Here is a 21,930-nt window from a genome sequence, read left to right as displayed (position 1 = left end):
AGGCGTCGCATTGTTCATTTGGAATGCACAATGGGCATGCATGGATGTAGCTGATGAGACAGGATGCTTACGTACGTGTCACCTGTCAGAGTCGTATCTAGACGTATCAGGGGTCCTATATTACTCGAACTGCACACGACCCAGACCATCACAGAGTCTCCACCAGCTTGAAGAGTCCCCATGGATCCATACCTATACGCGTCCATCCACTCAATACAATTTGAAACGAGACTCGTTCGACCTCGCATTATGTTTCCAACCATCAACACTCCAATGTTGAAGGGCCCAGGTGAGGGTTAAAGCTTTGTGTCGTTCAGTCTTGAAGAGTACAGGAGTGGGCCTTAGGCTCCGAAAACTCATATCGACAATGTTTCGTTGAATGGTTCGTACCTGATATTTGTTAATGGCCCAGCATTGAATCTGCTGCAATTTGCGGAAGGGTTGCACTTCTGTCATGTTGAAAGATTCCCTTCAGTCGTCGTTGGTCCCGTTCTTGCAGGATTTTCTTCGGGCCGCAGCTATGTCGGAGACTTGATGTTTGCCGGATTCAGATATTCACGGTACACTCATGAAATGGTCGTACAGGAAAATCTCCACTTCATCGCTACCTCGGCTATACTGTGTCCCACAGCTTGTGCACCGACTATAACACCACTTTCAAACTCACTGAAATCTTGATAACAACTGCGCCACACACTTGTTGTCTTATATAGGCGTTGCCGACCGCAGCGCCGTATTCTGCCTGTTTACATATCCCTGTATTTGAATAGGCATGCCTCTTCCAATTCCTTTGTCGCTTCAGTGTAGTTTTAGCATAACGTTTACAAAAGTCGTATTGGTTTCATTACCGTCAGAGGCACGTTTAAATTAATAATGTTAGCGAGATAACCGACAATGCTGGTGATGTAATACCTCAATGAATAGGGCTCAAGAAAGGTCGAACATCGGGAATAGTGGTGGTGGTGGTTAGTGTTTAACGTCCCGTCGACAACGAGGTCATTAGAGACGGGGCGCAAGCTCGAGTTAGGGAAGGATTGGGAAGGAAATCGGCCGTGCCCTTTCAAAGGAACCATCCCGGCATTTTCCTGAAATGATTTGGGGAAATCACGGGTAACCTAAACTAGGATGGCTGGAGACGGGATTGAACCGTCGTTCTCCCGAATGCGAGTCCAGTGTCGGGAATAGTTCGTGTAGTCTGAAATAGTCGTACAGTTGTAGGAAGGAGTGCCACGAACAACGTACCAACACTCCTGACAGGTGACATATTAGTGTGGGGGTGGAGATGCGTTTGAAGATCAGTTTTGTATGTCTTTCTTGAGTTACTCGAAGATCGTGGCACCCAGCGAAAACTTATCTGTGTACAAAATTTAACTATCATAAATTTTCTATAAAAAGTCCTGTTAATTTTTCTGTACGACTAATAGATTGTGCGTAGCGAGAGAAAGAATATGAAAATCTCCCGCGTGGTCTTTAAGACCGGATATAACACTGCGAGTTGAAGAAGCGACATAGGCAGGAGCAGCTGAATCAGCGTGTACAGTGTTGACTTTGACGTGCATCTCGTCAGACTGCTTCGTATTTTGTGGGACAGTGCGTCTGCCACAGCTGGCCTCGTCCTTACGGCACTGTGGACTCGGTTCTAATACACAGAGTGTATGTTGCACCAGTTGCCAAATTTCATTTTTCAATAAATAATTCTGCTGTAAATGGCAGCAGTCTTGATTCTCGTATCATGGCAGAGCTGATACAAAAAAAAGACAAAAATGAAAAATTATCAGTACTAAAAGCTAGCAGCGCTGCTCGGACTGTGATGCATTTCTATCGGAATCAAATGGACCGGAAAAGCGATAAGGGCAGGCCCCGTTGTTTTGAAACTGGTGAAATAACAAAACAACGCCAGAGCAGCGTGTTGCCGACCGGTGGTAATAAATATGGACGCATCTAAGCCCTGCGTACGTAGCCTTTTATTTCTTGCGCCAGCGGCGTTTCGCATGAAACTCGTGTGCCATACATCGTGTCCACTGCAGGCCGTGCTGTGGCGCCTACTCTCCACATACTGGCGAACGCGCTGGTCCCGTTGACTTTACGTTGACAACTGTGCGTGAGTCATACTACTGACTCATTTCAAAACATTTCACTCGGTTTAGCTTGATGTAATTATGTCCCAAGCTATGTAGAATTTCAGTTCTCATTAAATGTGAATAAATATAAGATAATGCTCTAACAAACAGAAAGGGTCCGCAGTATGCTTTTAGAGAACTTGTGCTCAGCTTTTACAGCACATTACATCTTTTAAATTGCTGGCGTAAATGGAAACTGTTACACAATGAAGCATTCAATGACATAGTTACAAAAACTTCCATCTCACAAACCCGGCATTGCTCGGGGTATTCATTTTGCAAATTTTCTATTAGAAACGGAAACAAAAAAATGAACTGTATTTGCAGTGTAACACCGAAAAAACTTCATTTCCATTTATTGTTGAAAATATCTTTGAAATTATGAAACAGTCGTACGGAGAAGCATGCTTAATGTACAAATGTATAAGTACAGCAGCTTCGCATGCCTACAACGCTATTTTGTGGCAACACGTCTTCATAGCTCTATAGGCGGCTATTCTTTGCGCCCACAGCCGTTTATGCTTCGCAGCTGAAAGCTGTGAGAAGCGCTACCGGGTGTTAGGTACTTTCTTCAGTGGGCTCGACTGAAGGGATCTACTCATGGTAAAGAATAAATGTATTAAAACTTCATGAATGATGCAGCATTTTTTGCACGCATCTCAGCGTTTGAGACGTCTTACCTCTTCAACTATGTGTCTTACGACGATGTAGTCGTGTAGATACTTTCAACGACATATTCATATGCTGTCTGCGAAATATGCTGGGAATAGAATTAGCAGAAAAGAAGTAATAAATTTAAACGTCACGCATGATGCGGCAGTTCTTTGCACGTCTCAGTGTTTACGACGTCGTAGCTCCGGCATTATGTTGGACACCGTGATATAATTTTGTAGGTGAGTTTAGCGGAATATTTAGATGCTGTCTGCAAAATTTATTGCGAATAGAGTCAGTGGGACAGAAGTAACAATAATGCATGCATGAGGTAGGTTCTTACCCTGACAGTAAGGGATATGTGTACCAAGTTTGGTTGAAATCGTTCCCGTCGTTTATGAGATTTCGAACACACACACACACACACACACACACACACACACACACACACACACACACATGCATTCATACATACAGCTATTTCTTTTTATAAAATGTATGGATGTGGAGATGTAACGGATATTAAACACTTAAACATTCAATTCCATATTGGAACTGATCTCCATCGTTAACATCAGTATTACTTGTGACCCAACGGGAATGAATACACTCCTTTATTCATTGTGGCATGGAAGCAAACAGTCTGTGAGTGTCATTTAAAGGAATTTTTCATCGTGCTTGAAACTCATGCTGCGTCAGTTCATGAAGATTGCTGGATAGGAGGACATACAAAAGTATACGTGTTCCTGTCGTATCCCAGACTTACTCTAAGGATGACTACGAGAGGATAGGATCCGTACATTTCTCAAGGCGTTCGTGGTATGAACAAGAGTGCGCGGTCTTCCGTTAGCCTGCTGGAATATGTCATTTTGTATCTTTGTCACGAAGAGTATAAGAAAAGACTTTACTATTCTTATCGAAATGGTAACACCACGTCACGTTCCAGCTGATGCTGCTTCTCTGAACTTAAGGATCTTTGTCACACGTGTCGACAAACTTTACCTTAGCGTCCATTGGTGTTGTATCTGGTCGTCAGTCAATTTGTGCAGTGTAAAATGCGAACAGGATTTCCTCTTAACATCTTGCTCTTTTTATGAAGTCCTTTATGGAGATCCCCGTGATTGGTATTTTCGTACAGATATTAGCGACATTTTAATTTTATTTTCTACAGGTATAAGACGAGAAGAAAAACAAAGGAAATTCAGAGTTTGTGAAACATGAAGTTATTACATACGTACGGACAGCAAGAGAGCTAATTAACTTAAAACCGGCTACACAGAGGTCACCTATCGTAAAGTTCAGCGACGTTATTAACAAACTGCTTGGTAAAAGTCAGAAATCTTGGCACCTACAGCGTCGGTAAGTGACCTTTAATATGAAATATTTACTGAGCGTAATTAAATGTCAGAAACTACAGTCAAAAGGAAGGTGATACAGTAATCAATTACGTATAATAACCATTTTAGTAAAACGATATGAGAAAATGTAGTCAAAGGTGATTTTATTACATATAAAAACAAACTGGCATAGTAAAAGTACTAGTTGAATGTAAAGTATCAGTGAAAGGTAAAAGATAAGTTTATTTAGCTACCAAGAAGACTGATCTCCTCCAGGTGTCAAGGTGACCTCATTTCATTGCTATGTGCAGTCAGAATTGATTTATTTCCTAATGCAATAATGTTTATATCCTTATACGAGCGGTTTCAGTCGTATTAAAGGGTAATCCACTATTGCCTCACACTGAATAAAGATGATGCACTGTCATTAACCGTTAATAATGTTGTTTCCTAAGGCTTGAAAGAACACGTTACGGCATACTGAATTGAAGGTGACGATCTGAAGCAACTGAAAGCGGTCATATCAAACCATGTACTATCTGTATCAGAAAGTAAGTAGATGATGACGGGTCCACAGCCGGCCGAAGTGGCCGTGCGGTTAAAGGCGCTGCAGTCTGGAACCGCAAGACCACTACGGTCGCAGGTTCGAATCCTGCCTCGGGCATGGATAATTGTGATGTCCTTAGGTTAGTTAGGTTTAACTAGTTCTAAGTTCTAGGGGACTAATGACCTCAGCAGTTGGGTCCCATAGTGCTCAGAGCCATTTGAACCATTTTTGAACGGGTCCACAGTCTTCATGTTATTGTTAATCATGGTAATTACGTCTCATGACTGTCAAAAAGTTTTATTTGTCAATTATTTATTTGATTTATTGATTATTTATTGCTAAATAAATAAGATTGACGTTCGTAAGCCGCAGTTTACGTGTTTGACAAGGAAAATAAATTTATAAGGAAATTTCTCATTTCTTAGTACTTTTTAATTCCTGAGGTATCAATCTCTAAGACCACACCTAAATGAGAGGTTATCTACCAATCCTCGATGTAGTCATTAGAGACAGAGTAGAACCTCGGACAGATTGTGAACAAGAAAGGAAAATCGGCACCTCCATCGATTCCATCCGGTGTGCACATTAGTCAGTGTAGGGAAACTACCAAAAACCAAACTCCAAATGGCCGGAATGGATTATAAATTCTCACTCTTTCCGAATGCGAGTCCATTCTGCTAACCTCCGCGCCAGCTCACTTGGGCATCATTAACAGCACCTTCTCCATCTAAAAAGCGTTTAAACCAGTAGGAAACACATTTTCTATTCCCGGTTTCTGTCTCTAAGCCTTTTCCATAACGCTTGGGTAACTCTAGGCGTTTTTCGGAGTGTGTAACAAAATTTGATGTTTGTGGTAGGTACTGCTGCCCTATGAAACTATTCCTTCTACTCATTACATTCGACGGTATGTGGTACACAATCTACTTCATCTTAACTGTTACGCGTCATTTCTTAACATGTGCACGCTCATTTATGCTTTTTGAAAAACGCGTTCATCGCTTAATATCTGTCTACTCACCAATCTTTTAAGCCATGCATTTTATTTTATATTTTCCCATTTTAAAGGCCTTAGTGTTCTAAGAACGATAGCTCTCAGTCACTCAACGTTGCTTTGGTGATCGATAAAACAATCTGACTGTGAAGTATACAGTATGACATGTGAGCGAGGTAGTATGATGCCCCATTTTCCACCAAGGATATTGCGGTATTATCATCTTATGGAGCAACTATATCCTGATACAATAATTTTAGAATTTTTATGTACCTTTATGCATTCATCGCATCGCTGATATTAGTTTCGAAATTTCAGATTCTCTGCGTGATGTGCCCAATTAAGACAATTCTGCAAATAGATAAGCTCACACCAGGGAAATCTGCTTCACCAATTCCGAAAACGAAAGCTCTCACAGGTCATTCAACATTTACTTCGCGCTCGATAGTCTGACTAAGTAACGGACTGTATAATGAGTGCGAAATTGACTTACGCCCAATTTTATACCAAGTGTACTTCTATACTACCGTCCCGCGCAACAACAATGTTCTTGAACTTGTATGACCTTTCTGAATTCTTCATATCACTAAGATTAGTTTCTAAATTTCGGCAGCTCTCCGCAATGCATCCAATGAAAACAGTTTTGACGAAAACTGAGCTCGCCTTCACGGAAATCTGTTATTCAAGAGATTGGATTATCTCATTCAACATGGACTCAGCAAGCTTCATTATGATACCACAGTCCTCTTTGTAATACTTCGATAAGATGTGGTCTATCTAATCACCAAACTATCTCCTCAGTTTTCCAAGCGTCTATTCACGTTACAAGCCGGATTCTTGTTGGCATTGACTCTCACATGTCATCAGTCATCTCAAAGATAACGTCTATGCGTTAGCTTTAGCTCCATCTGTGGGAACTGTTCACGGACACCTCCCATTCTTCTTCAGACCAATTGTACCTCTACGAATCAAAATACAGGTCGATTTTGTTAGTTATTCTGACATACAGTGTCTCTTGTCTCAGTTTAATTCTGAACCATCGTTGTACCTTACTGCGAGTTGATGTATCTCAATTCATAGGCGTCCCCAAAGGGGGAGGAGGGTAGGGAAACAGGTGACGTTTTTATCCCTTAAAAAACTCCTGCTCATTTCCAGAAATGATAGATTGTGATTCAGTCCTTAGCAGTCACTATGTAACAAACACTGAAGCGCCAAAGAAACTGGTATAGGCATGCCTATTCAAATACAGAGATATGTAAACAGGCAGAATAAGGCGCTGTGGTCGGCAACGTCTATGTAAGACAACAAGTGTCTGGCGCAGTTGTTAGATCGGTTACTGCTGCTTCAATGGTATATTATCAAGATCTAAATGAGTCTGAACGTGGTGCTTTAGTCAGTGCACAACCTGTGGGACACAGCGTCTCCGACGTAGAGATGAAGTGGGAAATTTCCTGTACGACCGTTTCATGAGTGTATCGTGAATATCTGAATCCGGCAAACATCAAATCTCCGACATCGCTGCGGCCCGAAAAAAATTCTGCAAGATCGGGACCGACAACGACTGAAGAGAATCGGTTAACGTGACAGAAGCGCAAGACTTCCGCAAACTGCAGCAGATTTCAATGCTGGGCCATCAACAACTGTCACGTGCGAACCTTTCAACGAAACATCATCGCTATGGACTTTCGGAACCGAAGGCCCACTCCTGTACTCTTCATGACTGAACGACACAAATCTTAAGCATCGCCTGGGCCCGTCAACGCCGACAGTGGACTGTTGATGATTGGAAACATATTACCTGGTCGGACGAGTCTCGTTTCAAATTGTATTGTGCGGATGGACGCGTGCGGGTATGGAGACAACCTCATGAAATCATGGACCCTCCATGTCAGCAGGCTACTCTTCAAGCTGCTAGAGACTCTGTGATGGTGTGGGGCGTGTGCAGTTGGAGTGATATGGGACCCGTGATACGGCTAGATACGACTCTGACAGGTGACAAGTACGTAAGCATCCTGTTTGATCAGCTGCCTCCATTCATGTACATTGTGCATTCCGACCGACTTGACCAGTTCCAGCTGAACAATGCGACACCCCACACATCCAGAATTGCTACAGAGTGGCTCCAAACTCCCCAGATGTGAACATTTTTGAGCTTATTTGGGATGCCATATGATATTAGGCAGGTGTAGCAGTTTTTGGCTGTACCGTTTAGGTAGGTTTGGTTATCTGTCTGTTCACAGAAAGTTGTACCATTGGTGGGGAGAAATTTCGACACATCCTGAGGTCAACAAGGATATGAACCTATGTAAAATATGGCCGAAATAGATTTTCCAATCGTTTCTGTAACGCTTCCTCGTATGGCTGTTATTGCGCTGCGACCGTTCCAGCACCCTGTCACACGGATACTGTCGCCATTCCCTAGCTTAAAATAAACATAGCTGAAGTTCAGTGTCGATATCCATCCCTTTCAACAAAAAAATTGTCCTTCCCGTTCTGTACATCAGATACAAAGGGAAAAACAGTGGAGTTTGGACGTTTACTCCACGACTTGAGACCACAAACTCTGAAGGCTGTACACAGCGCAACATGAAGTAACAAGGAGACTAATTCTGCAGTCCAGCTGCCATAGCTGCGCAATAACTTAGCAAACTGAGTAGACAAGGAACATCGCGGCTCAGTTCGAGGTCGTTAAGCCTGGGTTCTACCGGAAGATTTGACACTCGTTTTGGGAGGTTAAAATGCTGGCTGTGGGTATCGCTTTGCTTAAATAATCAAGAAAAAAGTAGCTTTCAAAACATACTTCGTTCATCTTTAACTACGCTAATCAAACATTAAAAAATAGAGGGCATGAAAATAACACAAAAATCCATTAACATGTTCAGAAGAGAAGTTTTTTAAGCAAGCAGTACTATAGCTGAGACCAGCAATGAATAACTGTTTTTTAAAATTTGTTTCCTTGTCCTCCACTTTAAGGAGCAGTAGTCAATGGTATTTTAATGGTTATTACCGTAGATGTCCAACACGTTTCCTCAGTCAGATTTATTTTCAATTTCAGATTATATATGTTCAGTGTCCAGCTAATGTTAGTGGTTTTGCAGGAAATTTACATAAAACTTCAAGACATAAACAGACAAACAGATAAGCACACACAATTAAGCATTTACAAAGTGATCTGTAGTACGCGCAAAGCCTTCTATATAACTTAAACTTGGAGAGCCAAAACTGATGCAACCTACACATAAATGGCTACCACACAATCAATTGAAATCACCAATACCTATCCACATTAAGCATTATGCCATCCATTCCAACGTACAGAAAATGCTATTCATTTCTTACATAAAATGGACAAGGGACACGAAGTGGACTTGTATGAAGATTTAGAAATTTTTATTCAAAGTACGGCAAACGGTAGCTGGTTGCTAAATGATAAGCTCAAAAGTAACAATGTAAATATTTTCAAAGATTTGAGCATTGTGGAATGCTTGTTTTATTAATGCAACGAGTTAACTTAATAAAAATACTGTCTTAACATTACTGAAAAACCAAGAAATAACAAATAATAATACTATTTAATATGTGTCACGACATGCAAATGATTTCACAAAAAAGTTCGTGTTTTCATTGTTGGTGCTACCTTATCATTTAAATACGTTTATCTTAACAATATTTGTCAGTCTTAGGAATGTAAACATCTGAATATGAAAGTGATAAGTGATGTTGATGCGTTTATTGGTTTTGTTCTGTGTACCAGATAAAAAAATTTGCAACAAAAATGTAAGTAAATACATTAGTGACATACAACTCAAGTGAGTTACACACTAACAGAAATTAAACTCTATGCACAACGTTAAGTTTCGTATATAATCTCACTCGCATATCCAGCAAGTAATCCCCATCTCTTCAGATTAATGTGCATGTAAAAGTAATGACTTGATGATTGCAATAAGTTGTCTAAAACCGTTGTGCTAATCAATATTTGTAAAAAGTCACTGAAGCAATAAAAATTATTTCAGGAAATTATTTACCTTGTCCTCACGACACCACACCATCACTCGTCATTGTTAAGAGTAATTGTAATAAGTTATTTGCTTGTGTTCTTCTACAATTCCGCTTGATGAAAAATGAAGTAAAACCTATATAACAGTTAGGTTTCGCAACGTAAAGAATAAGGAAATCTGCGTTCGTAGAGAGCTAGCAGAACTCTGATACACGTGCTTCTATCATTAAGAAACTGGCTTCTTTTGGTTTTGTCTTGTTTCCCTGCTATCCAAGCAAGGATTTGTCATTGTGTTTCTTTTGATGGAAAACCAGAAGATCCCAGATATTCAGAGTCGCTTGCGGAATTTATAGGGACACCTGTCAGTGAACAAAAGCAGAGTAAGTGGTTGTGCGAGGTGTCATTGGGCTGTGTCATTAGGCTCCTCCAACCTACATTCAGGCAACGGCCTTGCCGCAGTGGATACACCGGTTCCCGTCAGATCACCGAAGTTAAGCGCTGTCGGGCGTGGCCGGCACTTGGATGTGTGACCATCCGGGCCACCATGCGCTGTTGCCATTTTTCGGGGTGCACTCAGCCTCGTGATGCCAATTGAGGACATACTCGACCGAGTAGTAGCGGCTCCGGTCAAAGAAAACCATCATAACGACCGGGAGAGCGGTGTGCTGACCACACGCCCCTCCTATCTACATCCTCAGCTGAGGATAACACAGCGGTCGGATGGTCCCGATGGCCCACTTGTGGCCTGAAGACGGAGTGCTGTGCTGTTCCTACATTGAGGATCTAGCACTTTCCGACTTCGATCTGTTTGGTCCAATGAAGGTTGCACTCTGCGAGAAGCAGTATGTGGATGATGGGGAGGTCATTGGTGCACCGAAATTTTGGCTCCGACGTCGACCATAGAGTGGTACCATGCGTTCCTACAGGCCCTCACAATAAGGCGGCGTACGGCCGTGGCAATGAAAGGAAATTATGTTCAAAACTAAGGTTTTGTAGCCAAAAGAGTGGTGAATAATATGATGTGTTGGAATCCTGAATAAACCATCTTTCAGGAAAATAGGTGTTGCATTACTTATTGAACGGCCCTCGAACTTGAAGAAATGATGAACATTTTGTAGAATTGAAGGCATGTCTCGCAGCTCAATTCTTCTCTTTGTAACTTACATAATTCCGCCAATATTCAGCTGTAACGGTGCAGAGCACCTTTAAGTCTGTGGTTGCATACACGAGGCTTTGACCAGAGAAATTTGTGAATCTGTCAAAGCCTCCTCCTCCAGCCTTTGTCAGTATTAGATAAAGGTAAAATCACGCGTGAAACTGCTATGGTAGCACTCGGTATCTCCAATGGTCAGAATAATTCTCTAGCGGAAGCCGTGGGTGGACGCAGTGGAGCAGGCCACCGTTGGTAAACTTTGGTCTAGTGTTAGGAGCTGCAATGTTCCTCCATATAGTGTTCCGAATGCTCTTCAAGTGCTTGGGGTATCGCTAAGTGCTTCGGCCATCGGTTTTGCAAAGGTAACGGTTTCATCACGTGAATGTAGGGCGTTTCATTTGCGTTTTGAACCACCTGACCGTAGCCCAACCTATTCACTTGTAATAATAGTAAACGTTTCCAAGTTGCCTTCATTCATTGCGGGAATGTTGCACTCGGTGATTTTCGTGTAGATTCCGATTTAAATAAATGGATTTATGCCGTTTTCTTTGTGTTCTAAACCATTTGGCAGTAAGTCAACCGATTCAACCAGCAGTACCCGTAAATGTATCTGAATTGCTCTTATTCGTTATTTACTCGTAAAATATCGTGGCAGTGTCTTACTTGTGGACTGCATAAGTTTACGATTCTAAGAAGTGAATTTATGCTACTTCGTTTTTGACTTGAACTACGTGGGTGTTGATACACTTGGGCTGTATTAGGATACGTGTAATGCTCCGTAACGCTTTTGTGCGTAATAGGCTTTATTTTAACATGCTATCCCACTGTTTAGTAGCAATTAGGCGGTTGTTTTTCCAACACATTTTTTCTTGGTTCAGACATTCTCTGTTCAGCTCTGAAATGTGTGTTTCTGTTACTATGAATAGTAGCATGTGTTCTCTACATCTATATACACTGACGGAAAAAGTATCGCAACACCAAAAAATAATTAACCTAAAGGAATGAAATTTCGGGAATCTACATTTGTATATTTAAGTGATTAACAGTGCAAGATCATAGGTCTATGTAATCGCGAGATAATCCACTGAAAATGTGAAGTTCTGGTAAGTTAATAGCCTGTGTAACCGCCCCCTGGAATGCTGTTTACGAATGGCAGCGCAACAGGTCGAATCACAAGATTGACTGCAGTTTTCCAGTCAGCGTGCAAGGGATAGCCACGAGAGTGCTCTTGCAGTCATACGAAATCACATGCCAGGTATGGGTCTAGTGTGTCTAGAACGTAGGAAGGTTGACCGCAGGCTCTCAGCTGGCCTGCTTCTAACCAACACACTGGTGTCACTGGCACCGAGGCAGAATCAGCTTTCATCATAAACACAACAGACCCCACCCAGCCTTCTAATAAGCTCTCACTTGACACCACTGCAGCCACAAATGGTGGTGGTTTGGGGTCAGCGGAATGCACGCTACAGCGTACGTGGCTCGGAACTGTCCTTGAAGTAACCGATTTGTAACTGTTGGTGGTGCCAACTGCTGCACAAATTGCTGCTGCAGATAAAGTACGATGCGCCAAAGCCATACGCCGAACACGATGGTCTTTCCTCTCGGTATTGCCACGTGGCCGTCCGGAGCCCGGCCTTTTTGCGACCGTACATTCTCGTGAACACCGCTGCGAGCAATCGTGTACAGTTCCTACATTCCTGCCACGTCTTGCTGCAGTGTCGAAGAAGGAACATCCAGCTTTTCGTACCTCTGTTACACGAATACGTTCAGACTCAGTGAGGTGTTGATAATGGCGGCTTTGTCGCCTTAAAGGCATTCTTCACTAACATCAACTCACCATGTCCAATCATAAAGGTAGCTAACGCTCCGGACCCTTACAGCCTGATTTCCACCCTCGTAGAGGCGCTGCTAGCGCCACTCTTACGCAGCTGGCCCGAAATCTGGATAGACATCAGCTTTCAGATGTAGAAATACGTCCACCAACTATCGTTTACATCGCACAACTCCTTCTTGGTGTTGCGATTTTTCCCGTCAGAGTATAATTGTCAATGGTGCATCTTCTTCTGTCGTTGTGAATATCCTGTTAGTGAATTTATTTTCTTTTATACTGTATCACAGCACTAAGATATGGGACTTAAGTTAACCACAGAATAAATTTCTTAGGATGTAATAATTCTTTTAATCAACAAGTAGTACCTATGGCACCTTCCCAATGATAAGTCATTAAAACTGATTTGCTAAGCAGCTGGCTTACCATTCCTGTGAACTCTAAAATTTCTCATCAAAATCTACACACATACTCCGCAATCCACCGTATGGTGTGTGGCGGAGGGTACCACGTATCACTACAAGTCATAGCCTTTCCAGTTCCACTCGCAAACAGAGCGAAGGAAAAACGATTGTCTATAAGCCTCTGTACGAGCCCTATTTAATCGCTTCTTACCTTTGTGATCCTTACACTAAATGTACGTTGACGGCAGTGGAATCCATCTGCAGTCGATCTCAGGTGCCGGTTATCTGCATTTGCGCAGCAGTACTTCGCGGAAAGAGCGTCATCTTCCCTCCAGGAATCCCATTTGATTTCACCAAGTATCTCCGTAATATTTGCCTGTAGTAGTGATTCTCCAACAGAAAGAGGTTCCTACTCAATGGTCTGAAGATGACCACAATAGTGGTCGAAACCGGTCACCTTGTTAAATAAATCGTGATCAAGACTGTTTTTAATAGTAATTATTAATATTTTTACATTTAGAACAAGTTGCCGTTCATCATACCAAATAGAAATTCTGTCTAAGTCATCTTGTATCCACCTACAGTCACTCAAGGACGACCCCTCTTGTACACCACAGTGCCATCAGCAAACACCCGTAAATCTCTTTTCACGCTCTCAAAAAATGTTCAAATGTGTGTGAAATCTTATGGGACTTAACTGCTAAGCCCCTAAGCTTACACACCACTTAACCTAAATTATCCTAGGGATAAACACACACACCGATGCCTGAGGGAGGACTCGAACCTCCGCCGGGATCAGCCGCACAGTCCATGACTGCAGCGCCCTAGACCGCTTGGCTAATCCCGCGCGGCGTTCACGCTCTCCACCAGGTCATTTATGTATAGAGAGAATATGAGCGGTAAAGAATAGGTTTGTGCCACCTTAATGTAGCCCTGTGCAAATTACAGTGATGACCGTGATGTCTGCTGCGGTATCCCAAATTATCACTACTTCTCGATGTGGTTTACAAGAGCGACGGAGTATTACAATATGTCTGATGAAAAGCATATACATTTTGCCCGCCCGGTTAGCCGCGCGGTCTAACGTACTGCCTTCCGGGCGGGAAGTGTGCCAGTCCCCGGCACGAAGCCGCCAGGCGGATTAGTGTCGAGGTCAGTTGTGCCGGTCAGTCTGTGGATGGTTTTTAAGGCGGTTTTCCATCTGCCTCGGCGAATGCGGGCTCGTTCCCCTTATTCCGCCTCAGTTACACTATTTCGGCGATTGCTGCGCAAACACTTTCTCCACGTACGCGTACACCATCATTACTCTACCACGCAAACATTGGGGTAACACTCGTCTAGTGTGAGACGTTCCCGGGGGTGGTCCACTGGGGGCGGAACCACACAATAACCCTGGTTTCGGTGTGGGGCGTGAGATAAGAACTCAAGAACATTACATCTCAATACATTATCGGAAACGAGCCGTGACAAACTAATATAAACGCAAGAAATTAGGTCGCAACAGTACAGTGTCCACTGTATATCTTGTATGTTTATGAGTCTGCTTTCGGATGTTGTTAATATCTCTCCAAGCAGTTCATCTATCAAGAGGTGGGAAACAATGAGAGGATGTATGTTTTACGAAATAAAAGTGCTGGTTCCGAAAAACAAATAAGCGTCAAAGGGCATAGAGGATGCCGTAGGCCGCAATCGGCAGTGCGACACCGACAGTGTGGTTAGGGCGCAGGCCGTGAGCATGCATAATAATAAAGCTCACAGCATCTGGAGAAGGTGACTGGGTCGGTCGTCGAAATATCGTGCAGAAAACTGGAATCAACATCTGGAGTAACCACTCGAAAGCACGCCGTTAATCAGTCACGCCGAGAAAACCTGAGATGTAACGGTTTCCGCGTAATCAATCGACAGCCCAGCGATTCATCTTCGTCAGATGGTGTGTGTCGGTTGTGCCTGAGGTATGTATTTCAGAAGCTAGCAGGTCTGCCATCGTTTTTTGCATCAATTGACAGGGAAGACTGCGTCCACGAAATTCTTTGCAGAAGAATGGGATACCCGGAAGTATTTAGAATGATCGCAGATGACAGATATGATTCACTATATGTGTGCTACAGTCTTTTCTTCTGAATGTACAAACATTCCTCTAGAAAAAAAATGGCTCTGAGAACTATGGGACTTAACTGCTGAGGTCATCAGTCCCCTAGAACTTAGAACTACTTAAACCTAACTAACCTAAGGACATCACACACATCCATGTCCGAGGCAGGATTCGAACCTGCGACCGTAGCGGTCACGCGGTTCCAGACTGCAGTGCCTAGAACCGCTCGGCCACTCCGGCCGGCTTCCTCGAGAAAGGTAACACTTTCCCAAATGTGAAAAACTGTTCCAAACTACAACATGGTCACATACTAAGGAACAAATACACTATTCAAGTTCAAAAGTGTTACAATGGAGAAAATCTTGTTAATATTTATTTAATATTCTATGTGTTACATTATTATACTGTTACACACCAATCAGTAAGTGACATCAAATTTAAAATAACTAATATAAAAAAACAGCTAGAACTTAAAAAGAGTTTGGCAACTTGGCACAAGTTTCCATTTTCGGAGACAGAGAAAGTTGTAGAGAAAGTAACAAGACTTAGTTCACTCGCGAGTATCAAATGTTCCATGATAAAGGCATCATTTTGTTTCTGGGTGCAAAGTGGGACACGACTCTTCGTGAAGTATGGCTTAACCGTCCGCAAGTTATGCAACTAGTTATAAAAATACAGTGTACAGAATTTTACTCACCATGAAATTCTGTAACTGATGAGTTAAGAGTAAGCTCAAAATAAATTCAACATGTCATGCAGCACTTAAACATGTAGAATTTGTAATAATGTTTACAACCGCTGTACTAAACACAACCTCATGTCGCACAACAACAAAAAGAATAAAAACTTGGCACAAACAGCTTATGGTGGTCTCTTGTGCAAGGGCCTTATTGTCATTCTAAAATTGATCACTAGATTGACCCGGTGACTAGGAAACATCATGTATTCTTAGGTATACTATGCTCCATGGACAACACTCCCCTCGGCTGGCCGTGGTGGCCGAGCGGTTCTAGGCGCTACAATCTGGAACCGAGCGACCGCTACGGTCGCAGGTTCGAATCCTGCCTCGGGCATGGATGTGTGTGATGTCCTTAGGTTAGTTAGGTTTAATTAGTTCCAAGTTCTAGGCGACTGATGACATCAGATGTTAAGTCCCATAGCGCTCAGAGCCATTTCAACCATTTTGAACACTCCCCTCTAAAAACAAAGAGAGTATTCGTCCCTAAAATAGTATTATGGTGTCAATGAGTTAACATGAGGAAGAAATCTCAGAGAATGAACGTTTGGAGTTCAGCAATGTATGGACGTGAAAAAAGGGACTGTTGTCAAACATAAATAGAAGTGAATGGAAGCATTTGAGATGTGATGCTGTAGAAGAAGAAAATTAGGTGGACCGCTAAATGATGTGGTTCCCTGCAGTATTGGCAAGGAAAGAAATATATGGAAAGCACTGACAAGAGGAATGGACAGAATGATAGCACATGTATTAAGACAGCAGGAAATAAATTCCATAGTACTAGAGCGTTAGAGAGCCAAAACTGGAATACATCGAACAAAAAATGGATAAAAGTGTTACTCTGAGATGAAGGCGCTGACACAGGAGAGGAAGTTGAGGTAGGTTATAACAAATCGGTGAGTAAACTGATAACCCAAAACAAAACTAGAACGAAATTTCAGGTTTAAGACGACTTTACCTCTTTTATTCCATACAGAATCGGTGTCATGTGGCTGATGAATCAGGCCAATCTCAGAAGCATTAATGACAGTGCATTTACGGCACCACTGAGTCGGATTAGTAGATTATAGACTCCTTGCAGAGATGTGATCAGCAAGTAGGCAGGCAAATGGAGGTGAGAAAGGAAGGCAGTGGAGCTGCAGCCGGTGGAGTGAGGCTACAGGTATCCGCTCAATAGCGGAGGCGGCGGAGGGCTCGCTGAGAGGCGCGGCCGGCTGGATGGCGGCCACACCGCAGCACACCACGTGCACGCCGTACTACGAGCCTCGGTGGGCGCGCCGCCGCCGCCGCCGCCGCCGCCGCCGCCGCCGGGATCAATACGCCGGCCCCACCCTGCGCTCGCCGCGCCGGACACGCGCCCCTGCCGGCCTGCAGCCCGCAGCGCAGCCTGCAAACCCGCCGACTTACCTGCCAGTGTCCGCCTGCACCACTGGCCACCAGCGAGGATAGCGAATATCGAAACATTCCTTATAATCCGTGTACAGTACCGTGACGTAAACTGTACCCATTGGTTCCGACCGATCGCCGTGTCATTCTCTGCCAATGACGTCATTGGATGCGGTATACAGGGGCGTGGGGTCAGCAACACCGATCTCCAGGCCATCGTCAGTTTTGCTGACCTGGATCCACTAGTGACCCGGTCTAGTATTCCCGCCAACATAAAAATCCACTTACAATGCATGGCAGTCAGCCGCGTTGATCATTCACCTATGGAGGCAAACAGTAGAAAGATCACGGGATTAAATTTGTAGGTGATTAAAATTAAGCACACTGAGCTGCCATCTCAGGCAGTAACAACGGCCCTAACCCGGCTAGACATTGGGTCCAACTGAGCTTGGATGACAGATGACGCTATTACATGCTGTTTCAACTTTATGCCACATTTCATCAGTAGTAGTGACTAGTAAGTGGTATAGTGACATTCGCTCGGCAACTCGTGACTCGATCTGGAGACCGATCTGGCCAGGGTAACAGCCAAACATCTTCTTTACTGAGGTAGGTCAGGATATCATGCGCAGCAGGCGTTCTTCTGTTATTTTTTCTATAAATAAAATAAAATCACTGTACAAGTCTGCGACATTATCACTAGTCTATAGCCGGCCGGAGTGGCCCTTGCGGTTCTCGGCGCTACAGTCTGGAGCCGAGCGACCGCTCCGGTCACAGGTTCGAATTCTACCTCGGGCATGGATGTGTGTGATGCCCTTAGGTTAGTTAGGTTTGATTAGTTCTAAGTTCTAGGCGACTGATGACCTCAGATAAGTCGCATAGTGCTCAGAGCCATTTGAACCATTGAACTAGTCAATACAGTTGTCTGCCCTGATGGCTATTTACATTTTCATTTATTAAAAATATACATCTTAATGAGCCTCTACCGCAGCCATCATCACAATCTGTCAAAAAAAAAGGGGGGAATAACTTTTTCTACCAGAATACAATAACATATTCCATAGAACAAAGCGAAAACATACCACATTTGAAATCTCGGTACATTGTACCTCGTCAGTTCACCGATACACTTGTCTCTTGACCAGTGCTGTTTAGTTAGAGAGACTGTCTTAAGTAATAGCGATTGCTTAACGAACAAAAGGCCGGCCGGTGTGGCCGAGCGGTTCTAGGCGCTTCAGTCCGGAACCGCGCAACCACTACGGTCATAGGTTCGACTCCTGCCTCGAGCATGGATGTGTGTGATGTCCTTAGGTTAGTTAGGTTTAATTAGTTCTACGTTCTAGGGGACTGACGACCTCAGATGTTAAGTCCCATAGTGCTCAGAGCCATCTGAACCATTTTTGAACGATCAAAAGCTTTCAGATTAAATTCGTACTTTGAAATTTTCCAAACTTACTGGTGTAGTAATGTGGGCAGCCTGAGCCGAGGATTGTGCTTGCCTCTTGCAATACCCCTTTCTAAAAATTATCTGTTGTGTGTAAAACTTTGCGTAACTATTGTGGACAAATGAGTCCAATGAGTCCATATGTTAACATTTATATTTTAAAAACTTCCTGGCAAATTGAAACTGTGTGCCGGACCGAAACTCGATCTTGGGACCTTTGCCTTCCGCGGGCAAGTGCTCTGGCATCTGAGCTACCCAAGCACGACTCACGCCCCTCCACACAGCTTCACTTCTGCCATTCTGGAAACGTTTATATCTGCACAAATAAATGCGGTAGCGGCCTTCAGTTTTAGCAGACGCCTCGATCTTAGCTTTCGTCTTTTATCATCCTGATCTCCCCATGTAAGCATCGTTCCCTGTACGTCTGAATAATTTATAATATATTAAACTAATACTCAACCAAAATGTGTTCGAGTGATTTATTGCTATTCCGCTACACATATTTATGTTAACTACCATTCTATTTTCAGTTTTACTTTCCAATTTTTTGCGGGAGATCCGCAACACTTCCACGTGGCAACCATTCGCTATTGGTATGACTTTGTTACAAATTATCATTATCACTTTTTCTCTTAATGTATAACGTGAACCTGCAGTTATTCAAAGACAGTTTTGACTAAATACACAGCATAGAGCGATTACGAGTTCGTGTTATGCAACTTACATTTCAAAAAATCAATCGGTCCACATATTTAGTTGCACTGCTCCCACCACCGACCTGGAACCACTACATCATGCATTATTAAACAGCTTTGGCATTTATTTAGTGAGTGGAAATGGAAGCCAGCTCACACTGTTGACTGCTTCGTGTGGGCATCGACCGCAGGTCGCGACAGATGAGGTCATGTTTGCAGCATCAACACGACAATTAAACACAACAGACGCGATATGGTGACGATACCAAAGTCGACAGCTCTTTCTACGTTAACTAGTTAAGTAATGCCCTTGCAACATATTTCAATAATAAAGTCATTATGTTTTATGTCCTCAACTTACGAAAAGAAAAAGAGATCGCGATACAGCTTTACGCAACTTACAGTAACAATGAAGTTACATTAAACATTGCTTTGTGTAATTTTAAATGCATACGCCAAATTGTTTTTAACAACTGTCCATTTTCTTTTTCTTTTTATATATTATTTTGTATGAAATGACTGGATGCCATTTTTTATGAAATGACTCAATGTTCAATGTACTTACTTTGAATATTAGCGTGACATTCCCATTTCGTAATTTTTATAGATTATTTTTTTAAACAACTACAGGCTTAGTTTGTAGACTTTAATGTTAATTCTATTCGACAATTCCAGTTGCATTTAACGCCACCTAACGGTCGCAGATTCTTATTTAAGTAGGCTACTCTCTGGGCAGCAATATTCGTGGTACAAGTGTACAGGCAAATTGACAGGAAGTTGTGTATCGAGATTTTCAATGTAGCATATCTTCGACTTGTTGAATTCAATGTGTTGTTTTATTTTTTGTAGAAAAATTATTTCTCATTTGTTCTGTTTGTGGGGCAGATTCTGGTGACGGCTGTCCCCGAAACGCGTTAAGGCTGCAACTTTCTGTATTTGTATTTTTCACTATCGAAGTTGTTAGGAATAGGAACGTTAATAATACAATCAGTAAGAAATAATGACAAGATAGGCAAATAAATGTCTCAAATGACTTGGATTGGAAAGAAACGAAAATTTTAAGCCTCTTTGTATGAAAACAGCACCGAGTAACACTGCCGCGAATTCTTCATGATGGACCACAGACAGCCGACTGAACGATACTTGTTTACGGCGAGGCGCGGTACAGAACCTTTTCTGGAGGATTTAAAAGTGCAATGTACTTCTGGAAACCCAGCGGTAACTGCACAGCCGCGCGGACGCAAAACGATTAATAGAATTTATTTATTTTAGCATTGTTTGAAAGATAAAAATAGAAACGGCGATCGAGATGGGCAATTATGTTGGATCTTGTATTAGCTTGTTTTAAGATACGGAAACCTAGAGAGAAGCCCACTGCCAACGACTGTAACACGTCATAAAATTACGGTCTGCTGTCCAAATTAGAGGTAATATTATTGTGTACCCAATGGTACCCCATGCCATAACGCCAGATGCTTGGCTCGTGCGACAACGATGAATTGAAGCTCGCTAAGTTAGTTCTCCTCGTAGCCTCAGCACACGGTTATGACATTCGTCATTCAGCGCGCAGAAATGGAACTCGTCTGAAATCCCCGTGTCCAGTCTTCTTGTTGAGGGCATCACTGTCAGCCCCAATATCTCTCCTGTCACGTCAAAGGAAGCCGCAACAATGCTCGTCATGGTGATAATCCGTGGTACTCGAGAGCCTGTCGTATTATCTGTATATATACATGTCTTCCTACAAACCAGCCAGTGTCTAGACTCAGGGTAGGCAACACAGCAGTACGGTCCTAAATACAGGAGCGAACAATATAACTGACCTCTCGGGCACTAGTCGATCGGGGCCACTGAAATCCTGTATGGCTTTATGACTGTCCTGAACACATGTATTCCATATTCGCGTGACAGTTGAGAGATTTCGACCAACTCAAGTAGCATTATCGCGAAACCATAAACAGCAGTCTCGACCTTGACCCCGCCGCTGTTGAATTTCTACTCGCGATGGTTATCTGTAGTCGTTTCTCCTTCCTACGCAAGGCATAATAAGATCTTTCCACAAACGACCTGTATCCATATGCGGTTTGTGAAGTAATATTTTCTTGTATACAGAATGTAGATGACATCATTTCCACCTACAGTGTTTTATTGTACAGAAATGCCAATCCAAACATGTAGTTCACTTCATGACAATTTGAGGTCGCTTGCTGCCCTCTTGACGCTCAAATTTTAGTAGCCAGTAGTGTACACAAAGTGAGACCCATCTACGTGTGGAAAAAAATGAAATAATGTACAGTTAATGCTGCCAAGAGAAACGAGTCAGACACGGCCAACCGATTCAGCTCGTATTTGGGAGGCCGTTTGTGTAAAACCTAAAGTCCAAGACTCCAAGATATTTCAGCTCAAAACTTCTCCAGTTTTGAGAAACCATCCCCAAAGCTCATGACGCGCAATCAACTCAGAATTGACGTAGTCGATAGATGATTGAAAACTGAGCATTTTTCTTCATAATGTACTGCGTCCACAAACGCATATTTTCGTAGAAATAG

General features: G+C 42.8%; 1 long non-coding RNA gene and 1 pseudogene across 1 annotated transcript in view; both read left to right on the top strand.

Annotated features, from left to right (window-relative positions):
* LOC124614004 overlaps positions 1-21,930 on the top strand; it is a 701,124-nt gene that overhangs the window by 472,351 nt on the left and 206,843 nt on the right. The gene's annotated exons all lie outside the window — the stretch shown is intronic.
* Positions 10,087-10,204, top strand: LOC124614233 (annotated as a pseudogene).

Source organism: Schistocerca americana, chromosome 4, assembly GCF_021461395.2.
Source record: "Schistocerca americana isolate TAMUIC-IGC-003095 chromosome 4, iqSchAmer2.1, whole genome shotgun sequence".
NCBI lineage: Eukaryota > Metazoa > Arthropoda > Insecta > Orthoptera > Acrididae > Schistocerca > Schistocerca americana.
Note: the sequence above shows the minus strand (reverse complement) of the source record. Positions and strands in the feature narration are given on the sequence as shown.